This window comes from Tamandua tetradactyla, chromosome 20 (genome assembly GCF_023851605.1).
Source record: "Tamandua tetradactyla isolate mTamTet1 chromosome 20, mTamTet1.pri, whole genome shotgun sequence".
Taxonomy (NCBI): domain Eukaryota; kingdom Metazoa; phylum Chordata; class Mammalia; order Pilosa; family Myrmecophagidae; genus Tamandua; species Tamandua tetradactyla.
Window position 1 is genome coordinate 3417849 of NC_135346.1, and position 16219 is coordinate 3434067.

Below are 16219 nucleotides of genomic sequence, written 5' to 3' on the forward strand. Positions count from 1 at the left end.
GTGCAGTCACTTCCAGGAACCAAAAGTGAAAGGCATCAGGAACACAGGCGTGAGTTGCGCAAGCTTTAGCATGAGTAATGAGGGAAGGCTGTGAGCCCAGGCCCTGGTCACAGCCCAGGTTCCAGGCTCCAGGCCAGGCAGCAGCTGAAGCAGAAGTCAGACACAGGGCTGAGTGCAGGACAGACGCCTCTCACAGCCTCCTTCCAACGAATACGTCTCAGACCAGCCTCTGTGGGAGTAAGCACTTGTCTTAAAAGCCATTTAAAAACCTTCATTAATTATTTGTTAAACAGAACAGTCACTATATGATTCACAGTTCAAGAGTTATAAAAGGGTCTGCAAGATACATCTTCATCCAACACATCGGTACACACAGTTCCTCTCTTGACAGGGACCATGGAATCCTTTCAAGAATATTTCGTGGATATGAGCAAGTTTGCACAGTCTCTCCATATTATACACATAAAAGCATTTCCTGCTTGTTTTACACCTTGAATTTCTCATATGAGAAATGATCACCAATGGCTCTACATCAGTCACTCAGAGCTCCTTCTGTAAAAAAAAACCAGAATATATAATACATAAATTTCTTCCTTGTTAGGAAATAGTACATACAAAACTGTGCATAAAACTGTATGTGCAGTTTAACTTGTATACAAACACCTGTTCATATAAAACCTATATGAACTACATCTCTATAAAGCTGTTTGCAAAACCAAAAAGAAGAAAAAGATATAAGACATTTCAGTTCTCAGAAATCTCTCATGAGTCTCCAATCAACATCTCCCTCCTACCAGCTGAAGTTTAACAAGGTTATGATTGGTTCGGATTCAAAAACAAGATTATAACATCAGTGAAACAATTTCAGATCTGATACCTAATATGTGTATAGCATTATCTGAGTAAAGCATTCTTAGGCAGAAATCTTATTTAGTCTCACAACAACTTTTCAAAGTCGGCTTTTTTACTTCTGCCCCATCAAATTCATGAAATTGGAGTTCCGATGGGACAAATTAACTGCTTCAGTTCATACAACTCATAACTGGCCCGTCTTTAGAGAGTTGGAATCCAGGTGGTGATGTGAACTCCTGGTATGCAGACACCTCCCCAAGTTGTTTTTAGGTAAATGCACAAAGAAAAGGGTCTCCTTCCCTAACTTTTGATCTGAAATCTGAATCCTCATAATTCAAGGAGATGAGGAAGGGCAGATTGTGTGTTTTGGAAATGTATCTACTTCCAATTTCCAGTGATTTAGCCATTCTACATTTAGCAATAATTTTTCCAAACTGCTAAACTCATATAAACTATCATTGAATATCCATATTAAGACCATATTTACCATAATTTTCTACAGATAATTGATGATGATCCTGTTTTTCCTGTACAATTTCAAGATGTATCAGCTTTATAATTTCTTCTCTTTACTTTTTTATTCTTTTACTTAAAAAATATTTTATTCATAAATCTTCACACACATATAGTCCATCTACACTATAGAATCAATGCCTCACAATATTATCCCATAGTTGTGTATTCATCATCATGATCGTTTTTAGAATATCTGTATCAAAAGAAAAAGCTCATACATTCCATATTATTAAGCCTCCCTCTCATTGACCACTAATATTTCAATCTGCTTAATTTTTTTTACTGTTTTCTCCCTGTCCTGGTTTGAAGCTTAATAGCTTCATAATCGTACCCCCAGAAAAGTCATGTCCTTTAATCCTCATTCAGTATTGCTGGATGGGATCTTTCTGATTGTTTCCATGGAAATGACATACCCAATTGTGGATGTTAACTTTTGATTATATGGAGATGTGTCTCCACCTATTCTAGGGTCTTGATTTGTTTGCTGAAACTATTTTGGAGAAATATGCTTAAATATGCTTGAAATCAGGGAGTGTGAAACATCCTGCTTCATTCTTTATTCTCAAGATATATTTTTAGTGCTTCAGGGAACTCTGACCTTCCAGATACATTTTGCTACTGGTTTTCTTACATCTGCAATGTAAGTTGATGGATTTTAATTAGTACTGCAACAAATCTGTAAATCAATTTGAGTAGAATTGACATCTTAACTCTATGTACTCTTCCAATCCATGAATATGGTATGCCCTTCCATTTACTTAGGTCTTCCATGATTTATTTTAGCAATTTCTTATAGTTTTCAGTATATAAGTCTTTTGAATCCTTAGTTAAATTTATTCCTAAATATATGATTCTTTTGGTTAACATCATTGATTCTCTTTCTTAATTTCCTCCTCAGATTGCTCATTATTAGTATATTGAAACACTAATGACTTGGGTTGTTAATCTTGTACACTGCCACTTTCCTGTATGCATTTATTAACTCTAGTAGCTTTGCTGTAGATTTTTTCAGCATTTTTGATAAATAGTATCATGTCATCTGCAAACAGTGATAGTATTTCTTCCTTACTGATTTGGATGCCTTTTTTTTCTTTTTCTTGTCTCATTTCACTGACCAGAACTTTTTGCACAATGTTAAATAACAATAGTGACAGTGGGCATCCTTGTCTTCTTTCTGATAATAAAGGTAAAGCTTTGTCTTTCTCCATTGAGGGTAACATTACATATGAGATTTTCATATATTCCCTTTAAAATGTGGAGGAAGTTCCCTTCTATTCCCATACTTAGAAGTGTTTTCATCAAGAAAGATTGTTGAATTTTGTCAAAAGTCTTTTCTGCCTCAATCGAGACGATCTTGTGATTTTTCTGCTTTAGCTTATTGACATGGTGTGTTACATTAATGGGTTTCCTTGTGCTGAACCAACCTTGCATACCTGGAATAAATTCCACTTAGTCATGGTGTACAGTTCTTTCAATGTGCTGCTAGATTCAATTTGCAAGTATTTTTTTGAGGATTTTTGTATCTATATTCATTAAAGATATTGGGCTCTAATTTTCTTGCCTTGTAATATCTTAGTCTGCCTTTGGTATTAGGGTTATGTTGGGTTCATGGAATGAGTTAGGTAGCTTAGCCTCCTCTTCAATTTTTTCAAGATTTTTTAGCAGCATAATTCTTTCATGAATGCATGGTAGAACTCACATGTGAAGTTGTCTAGTCCTGAAGTTTTGGGGGAGACAGCTTCTTGATGAATGATTTGATCTCTTTAATTGTGATTGGTTTATTGAGGCCACCAGTTTCTTCTCGATTCAATGTTGGTTTTTCATTCCTTTCTAGGAGGTTTCATTTGATCTATGTTGTCTCATTTATTAGCATATAAATTTGCTCATAGGATTCTCTCATTACCTTCTTTATTTCTGCAGGGTCAGTACTTATGTCCCCTCTTCAACTTATTATTTAATTTATTTGCATCCTCCCACTCTCTCTCTCTCTCTCTCTTTTTTTCTCAGCCTAGCTACGGATCCATCAATCTTATTGATTTTCTCAAAGAAGTGACTTCTGGTTTTATTCATTTTCTTGATTTTTTTTCATATTCTCAATTTCATTGATTTCCACTGTTATCATTGTAATTTCATTCCTTTTCTTTACTTTGGGGTTAGTTTGCTCTTCTTCCTCCAGTTCTTCCAGGTGAACCATTAATTTCTCGATTTTTCTCTTTCTTCTTTTTTAGTATAGGCGTTTAAGGCAATAATTTCTCTCTCAGTATTGCCTCGATTTTTCTCTTTCTTCTTTTCTAGTATAGGCGTTTAAGGCAATAATTTCTCTCTCAGTATTGCCTTTGCTGCATCCCATACATTTTGACATGCTGTGTTTTCATTTTCATTTGCCTCCAGATATCTACCGATTTGGTTAAGGAAGAAATTTGGAAGTAATTTCTTCCTTAACCCATTGGTTGTTCAACACTGTGTGTGTTTAGCCTCCATATATTTTTCAATTTTCTGGCTCTCTCCCTGTTTTTGATTTCCAACTGCATTCCATTATTATCCAAGAAAGTGTTTGGCATAATTTAAAGCTGTTTAAGTTATAACTAGTTTTTGACCCAGCATATGTTTTTTTCTTGAGAATGATCCGTGAGCACTTGTGAAAATGTGTACCATGCTGTTGTGGGGTGTGATGTTCTGTAATTGTTGATTGAGTCTAATTCAGTTATTGCATCATTCAAAGTCCCTGTCTCCTTATCGATAATTTCTCTAGATGTGTCATCCATTGATGAGGGTGGGAAATTGAAATCTCCAGCTATTATGGTAGAGGGGTCTACTTCCCCCTTCAGTGTTGACAGGGTCTCTCTCATGTATTTTGGAGCACTCTGGCTCAGGGGATAAATATTTGTGAATGTTATATATTCTTGCTTAATCATTCCTTTTTAAATACATACTGTCCTTCTTGCTCACTTTTTTTTTTTTTGGCAGGCTCCAGGAATCAAACCTGGGTCTCTGATATGGCAGGCAAGAATTCTGCCACTGAGCCACCATTGCACCACCCTCTTTCTCACTTTTAATTGTTTTTCATTTGAAGTCTAACTTTTCAGATGTTAATATAACTACCCCTGCTCTTTTCTGGTTGTTGTTTGCATGAAACACCTTTTTCCAGCCTTTTACTTTTCACCTGCTTTTGTCCTTGGTTCTAAAGTGAATCTACTGTAGACAGCATGTAAATGGGTCCTGATTTTTAATTCCTTCTGCCAAGCTGTGTCTTTTAATTAGGGAGTTTACTACATTAACATTTAATGTTATTAGTATAAAGGCAGAAATATCTTCTACCATTTTGTGTTTTGGAGTTTGTATGTCATATCTATTTTTTTTTCTCTTTTTACCTTTACTAATAGTCTTCATTTCCACACTATTCTCCAGACCTCATTCTTCTGTCTTTTTCTATGTGCCTGTGGTGCTCCTTTTGGTGTTACTTATAAAGCCAGTCGCTTTGTAACAAATTCTCTCGGTGATGGTGTCCAAAATTATTTTAATCTCCTGCTCATGTTTTGAAGGACACTTTTGCTATGTATAGAATTCTTGGTTGGCTGTTTTCTCTTTCATAATCTGTTTACTTTGTGTCTCACATAAGCTTTAATGCTGCCCTTGCCTGGGGCAGTGTTAGAGCCTGCGAGTTCTCCTTGCAGTTCTATCTAATGAGCTGTTAAAAATAAAGCCTTTTCAGGGCCACATCCCCACTCCCTGGGTTTGCAAACTAAAGCTAGAGTTGGTACGTGGCTCTATGTGTTCCCATGTTCTATCTGCCCCCTTTCTGTTATGGTCCAGTCCTTTTCCCATATTTTGTGCTGTCCAATTAATAAAATGTGTTTTTAAAAAAATTTTTCCCCATCAGCTTCACCCCCTCTCTGGTGAGTTGAAAACCCTTGCGTCTTTTACTGCTTACTCCAGGTTTATCTGTGCTCTGGGCCTGTTTTCAGTAGTCAGAGTTTGTTAATTAATTCCACAGTTGGGTCTTGTTTAGCTAAGTCCTTACTGTTGGGAAAGTCTGTTTCCCCACTGGAAAACAGCCTGCCATGCCCATAGGGTTGGGGCGCCAACCTTTGAGGCTTGGGAGACTTAAATTCTGAGTGAGATCTCAGCCATTCCATTCATTAATGACTGGTGTACACTGTGTGTCTAGTCACCTTTGTATCCCAGCCCTTTTGTCCACATAGTTCCCGGCTATTTACCAGCTGCTCTGGAAGACAAACTATCCTACAGCTCACTATGCTGCCATCTTGCCCCTACTCTTCTTTTACTTTTTAAAAATTATTTACAGGTATAATGCTCTTCAGAGTAGAGAGAAAAAGAAACGTTAAGTCATCGTTTTCTGTGGGAACTTACATAGCTCAAGTTCCTATCTTGGACACTATGTGGGTATGACACCTCCAAAGTCAACCACCAGCTTGGCCTGCCTTCACTAGTGTAATTGGAGACAGTCTGTCTCTCTCTAAGGAGCTCTCAAAGGTCCTTCTCTCACTGTGGAAGGCACTGTAGATTTGGAATACCAGAAATAAACTGGTCAAAGGGTAAACATATATATTGACCGCATCCTCATAAAATTCTAGATTCACAATCTGCCAGTATTAATAATTAATTTAATGCAATGCACTATTTAATTAAAGTGGAAAACACACCATCTCAATGGATGATAAATTATATTGATAAAAATATGAACATTGTGCTAAGATTTTAAATATATATCATTGGTCAAGTAGAATGCTGGACTTCATAACATCTATTGATCAAAATTAATGCTAAGCTTCTACTTAATGGTAAAGGACAAAAGTTATTATGTTGGAAATGTATAAGACAAGAGAACCTGTTATCACCACATATATTCAACATTTTACTGGAGATATATGTCAGTTAAATAAGATTAGGGAATGCATCAGAAATAAAAATTTTCAATAAAGGGAGAAAGCCATAATATTCTAGATATCATACATGTATTCATAGGAAATATGAAAGAATTCAAAGATAAATTAATAGTAATAGAGCAAAGCTAGGTTTTCAGGTAAAAATTAACTAATTAAAATAAAGAAGGCAAATTCATATATATGAGCAAAGCTAAGCAATCTGGAGAATGAAAAGTGTTTAAATGAATATCATTTAAAATATAAAATGTAATATTAATGTAAACCTAAAAATGTATTGCACCACCCTTACACACCCACCACAGAAAGTGACTGAATTATCATTGAGAAAAGTAAAGAATGACTAAATATATGAAGAAATACATCATACTGTGGACTGAAAATTTTAATATTGTAAAATTGTGATTCCCCCCCACATTGAATATATAAATGAAATAAAATCCCAATAAAAATATGTTACTTTTACCCTCTGCCATATGTCCACAGGAGCCCATTCTGTGACATGGAGACTTTGAGAAAAGAAAAAGCTCTACTGTAGGTTGACCATCAAGGAGACAGTAGGCAAGGCTCCATTCTGTCTCCTTAACACTAGGGGTAAGGTAGACTTTATGGGAAAGGGATGGGGGCATCATTGTGATTTTATTTCTTAGGCACAGATTTGCACCTATATTGTAACACAGACTTTAACCTAGATTTTTCTTGTTGATGAACTCTTCTATTCTATTTGTCTGGGGTCCTGGAAGTCATTTGAGGACTCCAGTCCAGGTTTCTACACATGCTTATGTTATATTGGCCTACAAAACAAGCTCAAAAGGAGAAGAATCTGTTATTAATAAGTTAAAGAATAGTTCACAGGTTTTGGGTTGTTGAATGTTTCAAGATGTGAGTATCTGTGTGTTTCCATGTGTCTGTTCTTTTATGTGCATCTACTTGCATGTCTATGTGTGTTGAAAAATTGTCAAAGTTATTCCTGAAAGAATATGAAGAACATAATGGTCAATAATTGCAAAGACAACATTCTAGAAGAAACTCAGCATGGGAGAAATTGTTCTATATAATAACAAGACTTATTCCAAGACTACATGGTAAGAATTGTACTTTGGTAACACTAATAGAAAACTGCCCATAGAAATGTATGATTAGCACAAAAATGTGACTGAAAGACCCATTTCTAGCTCCAGAATATTAGAGCATGGAAGTTCTTGCACTTATCCTTACAGCAAAATAGAAGATGAACAAACTGAAATCAATGACTTTTTGTTGACTCACCAGAAAGCTGAAGTGGCAGTGCAAACTACTTCTGGAGAGACATACAAATACAGAGAAACAAAGCTGACATTTCCTTACCTGGAACAGAGTCTGCTATTCTAACTTGCTAGCTGCCAGAATATGATATACCATAAATAGAATGGCTTTTAAAAGGGAGAATTTATTCAGTTGCATTGTATAAGCAAGTCTATAAGAATGTCCAAATTAAGACAACAACAAGAGGTTCCATTCACTCAAGAAAAGCCGATGAAGTTCAGGACCTTTTTCAACAGGAAAGACACATGGAAAGCATGGTGACATCTGCTAGCTTCCTCTTCAGGCTTCTTGCTTCATGAAGCTCCCCTAGGGGTGTTTCTTCTTCATCACCAAAAGCCCCTGACTGCTCTAGCTGGGTCACTTTCTCCAAAATGTTTCCTCCAGGAAACTAATCACAACCCAGTTGGAATGGGTGGAGTCACATCTCCCTCTAATCAAAGATTAATAACCATAATTGGGTGAGTTACATCCCCATGGAGATAATCTACTCAAGTTTCCAACCTATAGTACTGAATGGGGACTGAAAGAAATGATTGCTCCCAAAAGATCGAATCATATTAAACTGTGGCTTTTCTAGGGTGCATAATCCTTTCAAACCAGCATACTGCACCCTCTGGACCCTAAAATAGATGCATTTTTTCCATACACAAAATATATCCATTCTATCACAATATCGGAAATCCTTAAACAATTTCAGTAACAATACAAATAGAATACAGGTAAAAAAGAGTACACAATCCCATTAAAGTCAGATACAGGCATGGTCTGTTCTAAGGCAAAACTCTCTTCTGGTTCCGGACCTGTAAAACTCAGAACAAGTTATTTGCTGCCAATATACAAAGGGGGAACAGTGATAGGATACGTGTTTCCATTTCCATATGGGGAAATTGGAAGGAACACAGGGATCACTGAACCCAAGCCATTTCAAAAACCTGTAAGACAAAGTTCATTAGATTTCAATATCTGAGAGTCATTTATCTTTGGGGCCTTAGAAAGTGGCAGTCCCACCCTTTCCAAGGGCATATACAGCAGTTGGCCTTGCTCTGAATGCAAATTTGAGGATCACTGGGGAAACCACCTTTTTCTCTGATTTATCCTCTCCAAACATTGGGGCCATGCTTGGGCTCTCTGCCACCACTCAGGGCAAATGCTCATCCCCTCCATGGGATGGTAACCAGGTTCTGTGCAATCCACAAGGAACGTGCTCCACCTTCTCCAAGGCCTGAGTCAGCTCAACTCTCCCACTACAAGGAGGTGGAAGGCCCACCCTCTGCCTTCTAAGCAAATTCACCCTCTCTAAGGGCTTGGGTGGGTCTACTCTCCTGGCCCACGGTATCTTTTTTTTTATCCAGGAGGTTATTCTTTTTTTTTTTAAATTAACACAACATTTACAAATCATTCCATTCTACATATGCAATCAGTAATTCTTAACATCATCACATAGATGCATGATCATCATTTCTTAGTACATTTGCATCGATTTAGGAAAAGAACTAGCAAAACAACAGAAAAAGATATAGAATGTTAATATAGAGAAAAAACAAACAAAATAATAATAATAAAAAAAGAAAAGGAAAAAGAAAAAAAACAAAAGACACAAACAAACAAACAAACAAACAAAAAAAACTATAGCTCAGATGCAGTTTCATTCAGTGTTTTAACATACTTACATTACAATTAGGTATTATTGTGCTGTCCATTTTTGAGTTGTTGTATCTAGTCCTGTTGCACAGTCTGTATCCCGTCAGCTCCAATTACCCATTATCTTACCCTGCTTCTAACTCCTGCTGGACTCTGTTACCAATGACATATTCCAAGTTTATTCTCGAATGTCGGTTCACATCAGTGGGACCATACAGTATTTGTCCTTTAGTTTTTGACTAGACTCACTCAGCATAATGTTCTCTAGGTCCATCCATGTTATTATATGCTTCATAAGTTTATTCTGTCTTAAAGTTGCATAATATTCCATCGTATGTATATACCACAGTTTGTTTAGCCACTCGTCTGTTGATGGACATTTTGGCTGTTTCCATCTCTTTGCAATTGTAAATAACGCTGCTATAAACATTGGTGTGCAAATGTCCGTTTGTGTCTTTGCCCTTAAGTCCTTTGAGTAGATACCTAGCAATGGTATTGCTGGGTCGTATGGCAATTCTATATTCAGTTTTTTGAGGAACCGCCAAACTGCCTTCCACAGTGGTTGCACCATTTGACATTCCCACCAACAGTGGATAAGTGTTCCTCTTTCTCCGCATCCTCTCCAGCACTTGCATTTTCTATTTTGTTGATAATGGCCATTCTGGTGGGTGTGAGATGATATCTCATTGTGGTTTTGATTTGCATTTCTCTCATGGCCAGGGACATTGAACATCTCTTCATGTGCCTTTTGGCCATTTGTATTTCCTCTTCTGAGAGGTGTCTGTTCAAGTCTTTTTCCCATTTTGTAATTGGGTTGGCTGTCTTTTTGTTGTTGAGTAGAACAATCTCTTTATAAATTCTGGATACTAAACTTTTATCTGATATGTCGTTTCCAAATATTGTCTCCCATTGTGTAGGCTATCTTTCTACTTTCTTGATGAAGTTCTTTGATGCACAAAAGTGTTTAATTTTGAGGAGCTCCCATTTATTTATTTCTTTCTTCAGTGCTCTTGCTTTAGGTTTAAGTTCCATAAAACTGCCTCCCATTGTAAGTTTCATAAGATATCTCCCTACATTTTCCTCTAACTGTTTTATGGTCTTAGACCTAATGTTTAGATCTTTGATCCATTTTGAGTTAACTTTTGTATAGGGTGTGAGATACGGGTCCTCTTTCATTCTTTTGCATATGGATATCCAGTTCTCTAGGCACCATTTATTGAAGAGACTGTTCTGTCCCAGGTGAGTTGGCTTGACTGCCTTATCAAAGATCAAATGTCCATAGATGAGAGGGTCTATATCTGAGCACTCTATTTGATTCCATTGGTCGATATATCTATCTTTATGCCAATACCATGCTGTTTTGACCACTGTGGCTTCATAATATGCCTTAAAGTCTGGCAGTGTGAGACCTCCAGCTTCGTTATTTTTCCTCAAGATACTTTTAGCAATTCGGGGCACACTGCCCTTCCAGATAAATTTGCTTATTGGTTTTTCTATTTCTGAAAAATAAGTTGTTGGGATTTTGATTGGTATTGCATTGAATCTGTAAATCAATTTAGGTAGGATTGACATCTTAACTATATTTAGTCTTCCAATCCATGAACACGATATGCCCTTCCATCTATTTAGGTCTTCTGTGATTTCTTTTAACAGTTTTTTGTAGTTTTCTTTGTATAGGTTTTTTGTCTCTTTAGTTAAATTTATTCCTAGGTATTTTATTCTTTTAGTTGCAATTGTAAATGGGATTCTTTTCTTGATTTCCCCCTCCGCTTGTTCATTGCTGGTGTATAGAAATGCTACAGATTTTTGAATGTTGATCTTGTAACCTGCTACTTTGCTGTACTCATTTATTAGCTCTAGTAGTTTTGTTGTGGATTTTTCCGGTTTTTCGATGTATAGTATCATATCATCTGCAGCAGTGATAGTTTTACTTCTTCCTTTCCAATTTTGATGCCTTGTATTTCTTTTTCTTGTCTAATTGCTCTGGCTAGAACCTCCAACACAATGTTGAATAATAGTGGAGATAATGGACATCCTTGTCTTGCTCCTGATCTTAGGGGGAAAGTTTTCAATTTTTCCCCATTGAGGATGATATCAGCTGTGGGTTTTTCATATATTCCCTCTATCATTTTAAGGAAGTTCCCTTGTATTCCTATCTTTTGAAGTGTTTTCAACAGGAAAGGATGTTGAATCTTGTCAAACGCCTCTCTGCATCAATTGAGATGATCATGTGATTTTTCTGCTTTGATTTGTTGATATGGTGTATTATATTAATTGATTTTCTTATGTTGAACCATCCTTGCATACCTGGGATGAATCCTACTTGGTCATGATGTATAATTCTTTTAATGTGTTGTTAGATTCAGTTTGCTAGAATTTTGTTGAGGATTTTTGCATCTATGTTCATTAGAGAGATTGGTCTGTAGTTTTCTTTTTTTGTAATATTTTTGCCTGGTTTTGGTATGAGGGTGATGTTGGCTTCATAGAATGAATTAGGTAGCTTTCCCTCCACTTCGATTTTTTTGAAGAGTTTGAGGAGAGTTGGTACTAATTCTTTCTGGAATGTTTGATAGAATTCACATGTGAAGCTGTCTGGTCCTGGACTTTTCTTTTCAGGAAGCTTTTGAATGACTGATTCAATTTCTTTACTTGTGATTGGTTTGTTGAGGTCATCTATTTCTTCTTGAGTCAAAGTTGGTTGTTCATGTCTTTCCAGGAACCCGTCCATTTCATCTAAGTTGTTGTATTTATTAGCGTAAAGTTGTTCATAGTATCCTGTTATTACCTCCTTTATTTCTGTGACGTCAGTGGTTATGTCTCCTCTTCCATTTCTGATCTTATTTATTTGCATCCTCTCTCTTCTTCTTTTTGTCAATCTTGCTAAGGGCCCATCAATCTTATTGATTTTCTCATAGAACCAACTTCTGGTCTTATTGATTTTGTCTACTGTTTTCATGTTTTCAATTTCATTTATTTCTGCTCTAATCTTTGTTATTTCTTTCCTTTTGCTTGCTTTGGGATTAGTTTGCTTGCTTTCTCCAGTTCTTCCAAGTGGACAGTTAATTCCTGAATTTTTGCCTTTTCTTCTTTTCTGATAAAGACATTTAGGGCAATAAATCTCCCTCTTAGCACTGCCTTTGCTGCATCCCATAAGTTTTGATATGTTGTGTTTTCATTTTCATTTGCCTCGAAGTATTTACTAATTTCTCTTGCAATTTCTTCTTTGACCCACTCGTTGTTTAAGAGTGTGTTGTTAAGCCTCCATGCATTTTCTGGCACTCCGCCTATTATTGATTTCCAACTTCATTCCTTTATGATCCGAGAAAGTGGTGTGTATGATTTCAATCTTTTAAAATTTGTTAAGACTTGCTTTGTGACCCAGCATATGGTCTATCTTTGAGAATGATCCATGAGCACTTGAGAAAAAGCTGTATCCTGCTGTTGTGGGGTGTAATGTCCTATAAATGTCTGTTAAGTCTAGCTCATTTATTGTAATATTCAAATTCTCTATTTATTTATTGATCCTCTGTCTAGATGTTCTGTCCATTGATGAGAGTGGTGAATTGAAGTCCCCAACTATTATGGTATATGTGCCTATTTCCCTTTTCAGTGTTTGCAGTGTATTCCTCACGTATTTTGGGGCATTCTGGTTCAGTGCATAAATATTTATGATTGTTATGTCTTCTTGTTTAATTGCTCCTTTTATTAGTAGATAGTGTCCTTCTTTGTCTCTTTTAACTGTTTTACATTTGAAGTCTAATTTGTTGGATATTAGTATAGCTACTCCTGCTCTTTTCTGGTTGTTATTTGCATGAAATATCTTTTCCCAACCTTTCACTTTCAACCTATGTTTATCTTTGGGTCTAAGATGTGTTTCCTGTAGACAACATATAGAAGGATCCTGTTTTTTAATCCATTCTGCCAGTCTATGCCTTTTGATTAGGGAATTCAGTCCATTAACATTTAGTGTTATTACTGTTTGGATAATATTTTCCTCTACCGTTTTGCCTTTTGTATTATATATATCATATCTGATTTTCCTTCTTTCTACACTCTTCTCCATACCTCTCTCTTCTGTCTTTTTGTATCTGACTCTAGTGCTCCCTTTAGTATTTCTTGCAGAGCTGGTCTCTTGGTCACAAATTTCCTCAGTGACTTTTTGTCTGAAAATGTTTTAATTTCTCCCTCATTTTTGAAGGACAATTTTGCTGGATATAGAATTCTTGGTTGGCAGTTTTTCTCTTTTAGTAATTTAAATATATCATCCCACTGTCTTCTAGCTTCCATGGTTTCTGCTGAGAAATCTACACATAGTCTTATTGGGTTTGCCTTGTATGTGATGGATTGTTTTTCTCTTGCTGCGTTCAAGATCCTCTCTTTCTCTTTGACCTCTGACATTCTAACTAGTAAGTGTCTTGGAGAACGCCTATTTGGGTCTATTCTCTTTGGGGTGCGCTGCACTTCTTGGATCTGTAATTTTAGGTCTTTCACAAGAGTTGGGAAATTTTCAGTGATAATTTCTTCCATTAGTTTTTCTCCTCCTTTTCCCTTCTCTTCTCCTTCTGGGACACCCACAACATGTATATTTGTGCGCTTCATATTGTCATTCAGTTCCCTGATCCCCTGCTTAATTTTTTCCATTCTTTTCCCTATAGTTTCTGTTTCTGTTTGTAATTCAGATGTTCCATCCTCCAGTTCACTAATTCTATCTTCTGTCTCTTTAAATCTACCATTGTAGGTATCCATTTTTTCCATCTTTTCTACTTTGTCCTTCAATCCCATAAGTTCTTTGATTTGTTTTTTCAGACTTTCTATTTCTTCTTTTTGTTCAGCCCATGTCTTCTTCATGTCCTCCCTCAATTTATTGATTTGGTTTTTGAAGAGGAGTTCCATTTCTGTTCGTATATTCAGCATTAGTTGTTTCAGCTCCTGTATCTCATTTTAACTATTGGTTTGTTCCTTTGACTGGGCCATATCTTCAATTTTCCGAGCATGATCCATTATCTTCTGCTGGCGTCTGGGCATTTAATCAGATTTCCCTGGGTGTGGGACCCAGCAGGTTGAAAGATTTTCCTGTGAAATCTCTGGGCTCTGTTTTTCTTATCCTGCCCAGTAGGTGGTGCTCGTGGCGCTCGTCTGTCTGCAGGTCCCACCAGTAAAAGATGCTGTGGCTTCTTTAACTTTGGAAAACTCTCGCTGTGGGGAAGGGTCGCCAGCCGAAGTGGCTTGGGGGAGTTCCGATTCAAATCTCCCAGCTATTCTGGGAGTCGGTGCGTGGGGGGACGCCGGCCTCCACGGCTTGGGGGAGTGCCGGTCCAAATCTCCCAGCCGGCCTGGGAAGCCAAGCGTGGCGTGGGGCGCCGGCCGCCGCGGCTTGGGGGAGTGCAGATCCAACGTTCCCAGCCGGACTGAGAAGCCACGTATGTGAAAGGGACCCCGGTCGCCGGTCTCCGCGGCTTGGGTGACCTCCTATCCAATTCTCCCAGCCGGCCCGAGAGGCCGCACATGGGGGGGGTGCCGGCCGCCGCAGCTTGAGGGGACCACCTGTCCAATTCTCCCAGCCGCCCGGGAATGAGGGAGGGAGGGACTCAGGCTGCCAGCCGCCCCGGCCCGGGGAAGCGCACCCCCCTCGGGTATCTCACCGCAGCGGATTCTCCCTGCCGGTTCAGCCATTCCAGAATGGGGTATGCTGTCTTTTTGGTCTCTGTCGTGGTTCCGGGAGCTGTTCTGTACTGTTTCTATTTCTTTAGTAGCTGTTCTGGAGGAGGAACTAAGACCCGCGCATGTTACTAAGCCGCCATCTTCTCCAGAAGTCCCTGTAACTTATTTTTGATACAAAGAGGGCACTGCAAGGACTTAAAAGCACAAGCATGCCTTAGAGCAAAGAGTTCATTTCTGAGTTCCAGTTTTGCAATATTTAAAGCCTTTAAATTGTCAGTGAGCTGAATCGTAACACGGGAGAAGGCTGGGAATGGCCCGCTGGGTGGGGAAGGGGTTGAGGGGGAGGCAGAAGGGGAGGGAGGACCCCTATTTCTTTTTGTAATAATAACGGCATTCCCTCTGCAGCTCCAGTTTGCTCATCTTGTTCTCAGATCTGTGCCTTAGCAGGGTTCATTCTCTGCTTAATTTAGGTATGACCACCTGTAGTGCAGAAGGGATACCAGAATTCCAAAGGAGGATTAAACAGACAAGAGATAAAATGGGAGAGTCCTTGTATCACTTATAGTTATGAGCCACTCCCAGGAATTGGAGACACATGCCTCACTCACCTGCCCCAGATGCAGCCCATTGACAAGGGGAAAACAATCAAACAATGGGGTACCATAAACCTTATGGCTGAGGAGGAAATCTGAGATTGGGAAAGCCCTGTTCCATCTGGGTGACCCTGGGGGCTCTGTGCTTCCAACAAGGGAGCCGGGTTTGCCGGCACCTTGTCCAGGGCATGTGTGCAAACACTTTGGTTTTCTCAGTGGAAATAACAGAGTCAGAATAACTGGAACAGGAACTAGAAAGAGATGCTTGGGATAAGAAGCCCCCTTTTCTTTTGTGCCCTGGACTTGTGGGCCCCACAGCAGAGGCCTCTGTTGAAAAGTGACAAGAAGGGAAGACCACCTGCCTAGAGAAAATTGCATTGGAGATTTGGGGGAACAGGGGCAAATTAGCCAGAGGTATGTGTGCAGCTCTCACTGTTAATAATTGGGGTTCTCCTTGGCCAGGTTATTGGTCCTTGGGTAGGAGGCCACACTGGTCCCCAGGGATTCCCGGCACTGGACGGCAAGGCACTGTGCCCAGGCCAGGTGGCAGCACACAGCTTGCTGTGATCTATACTCAGGAGTCACACAATGGGAGGGATGGATGAGACTTCAGTGACACACCTGCTGAGACTGTTGACAGAGAGTCTCTACAAGACAGAGTAAGAGCTGCAGGTCCAACACACAGCTCAAATTCCACCCGCCAGTGTGAATGATGCCCTTTGGCTCATGCAGACTGATACACTGTCC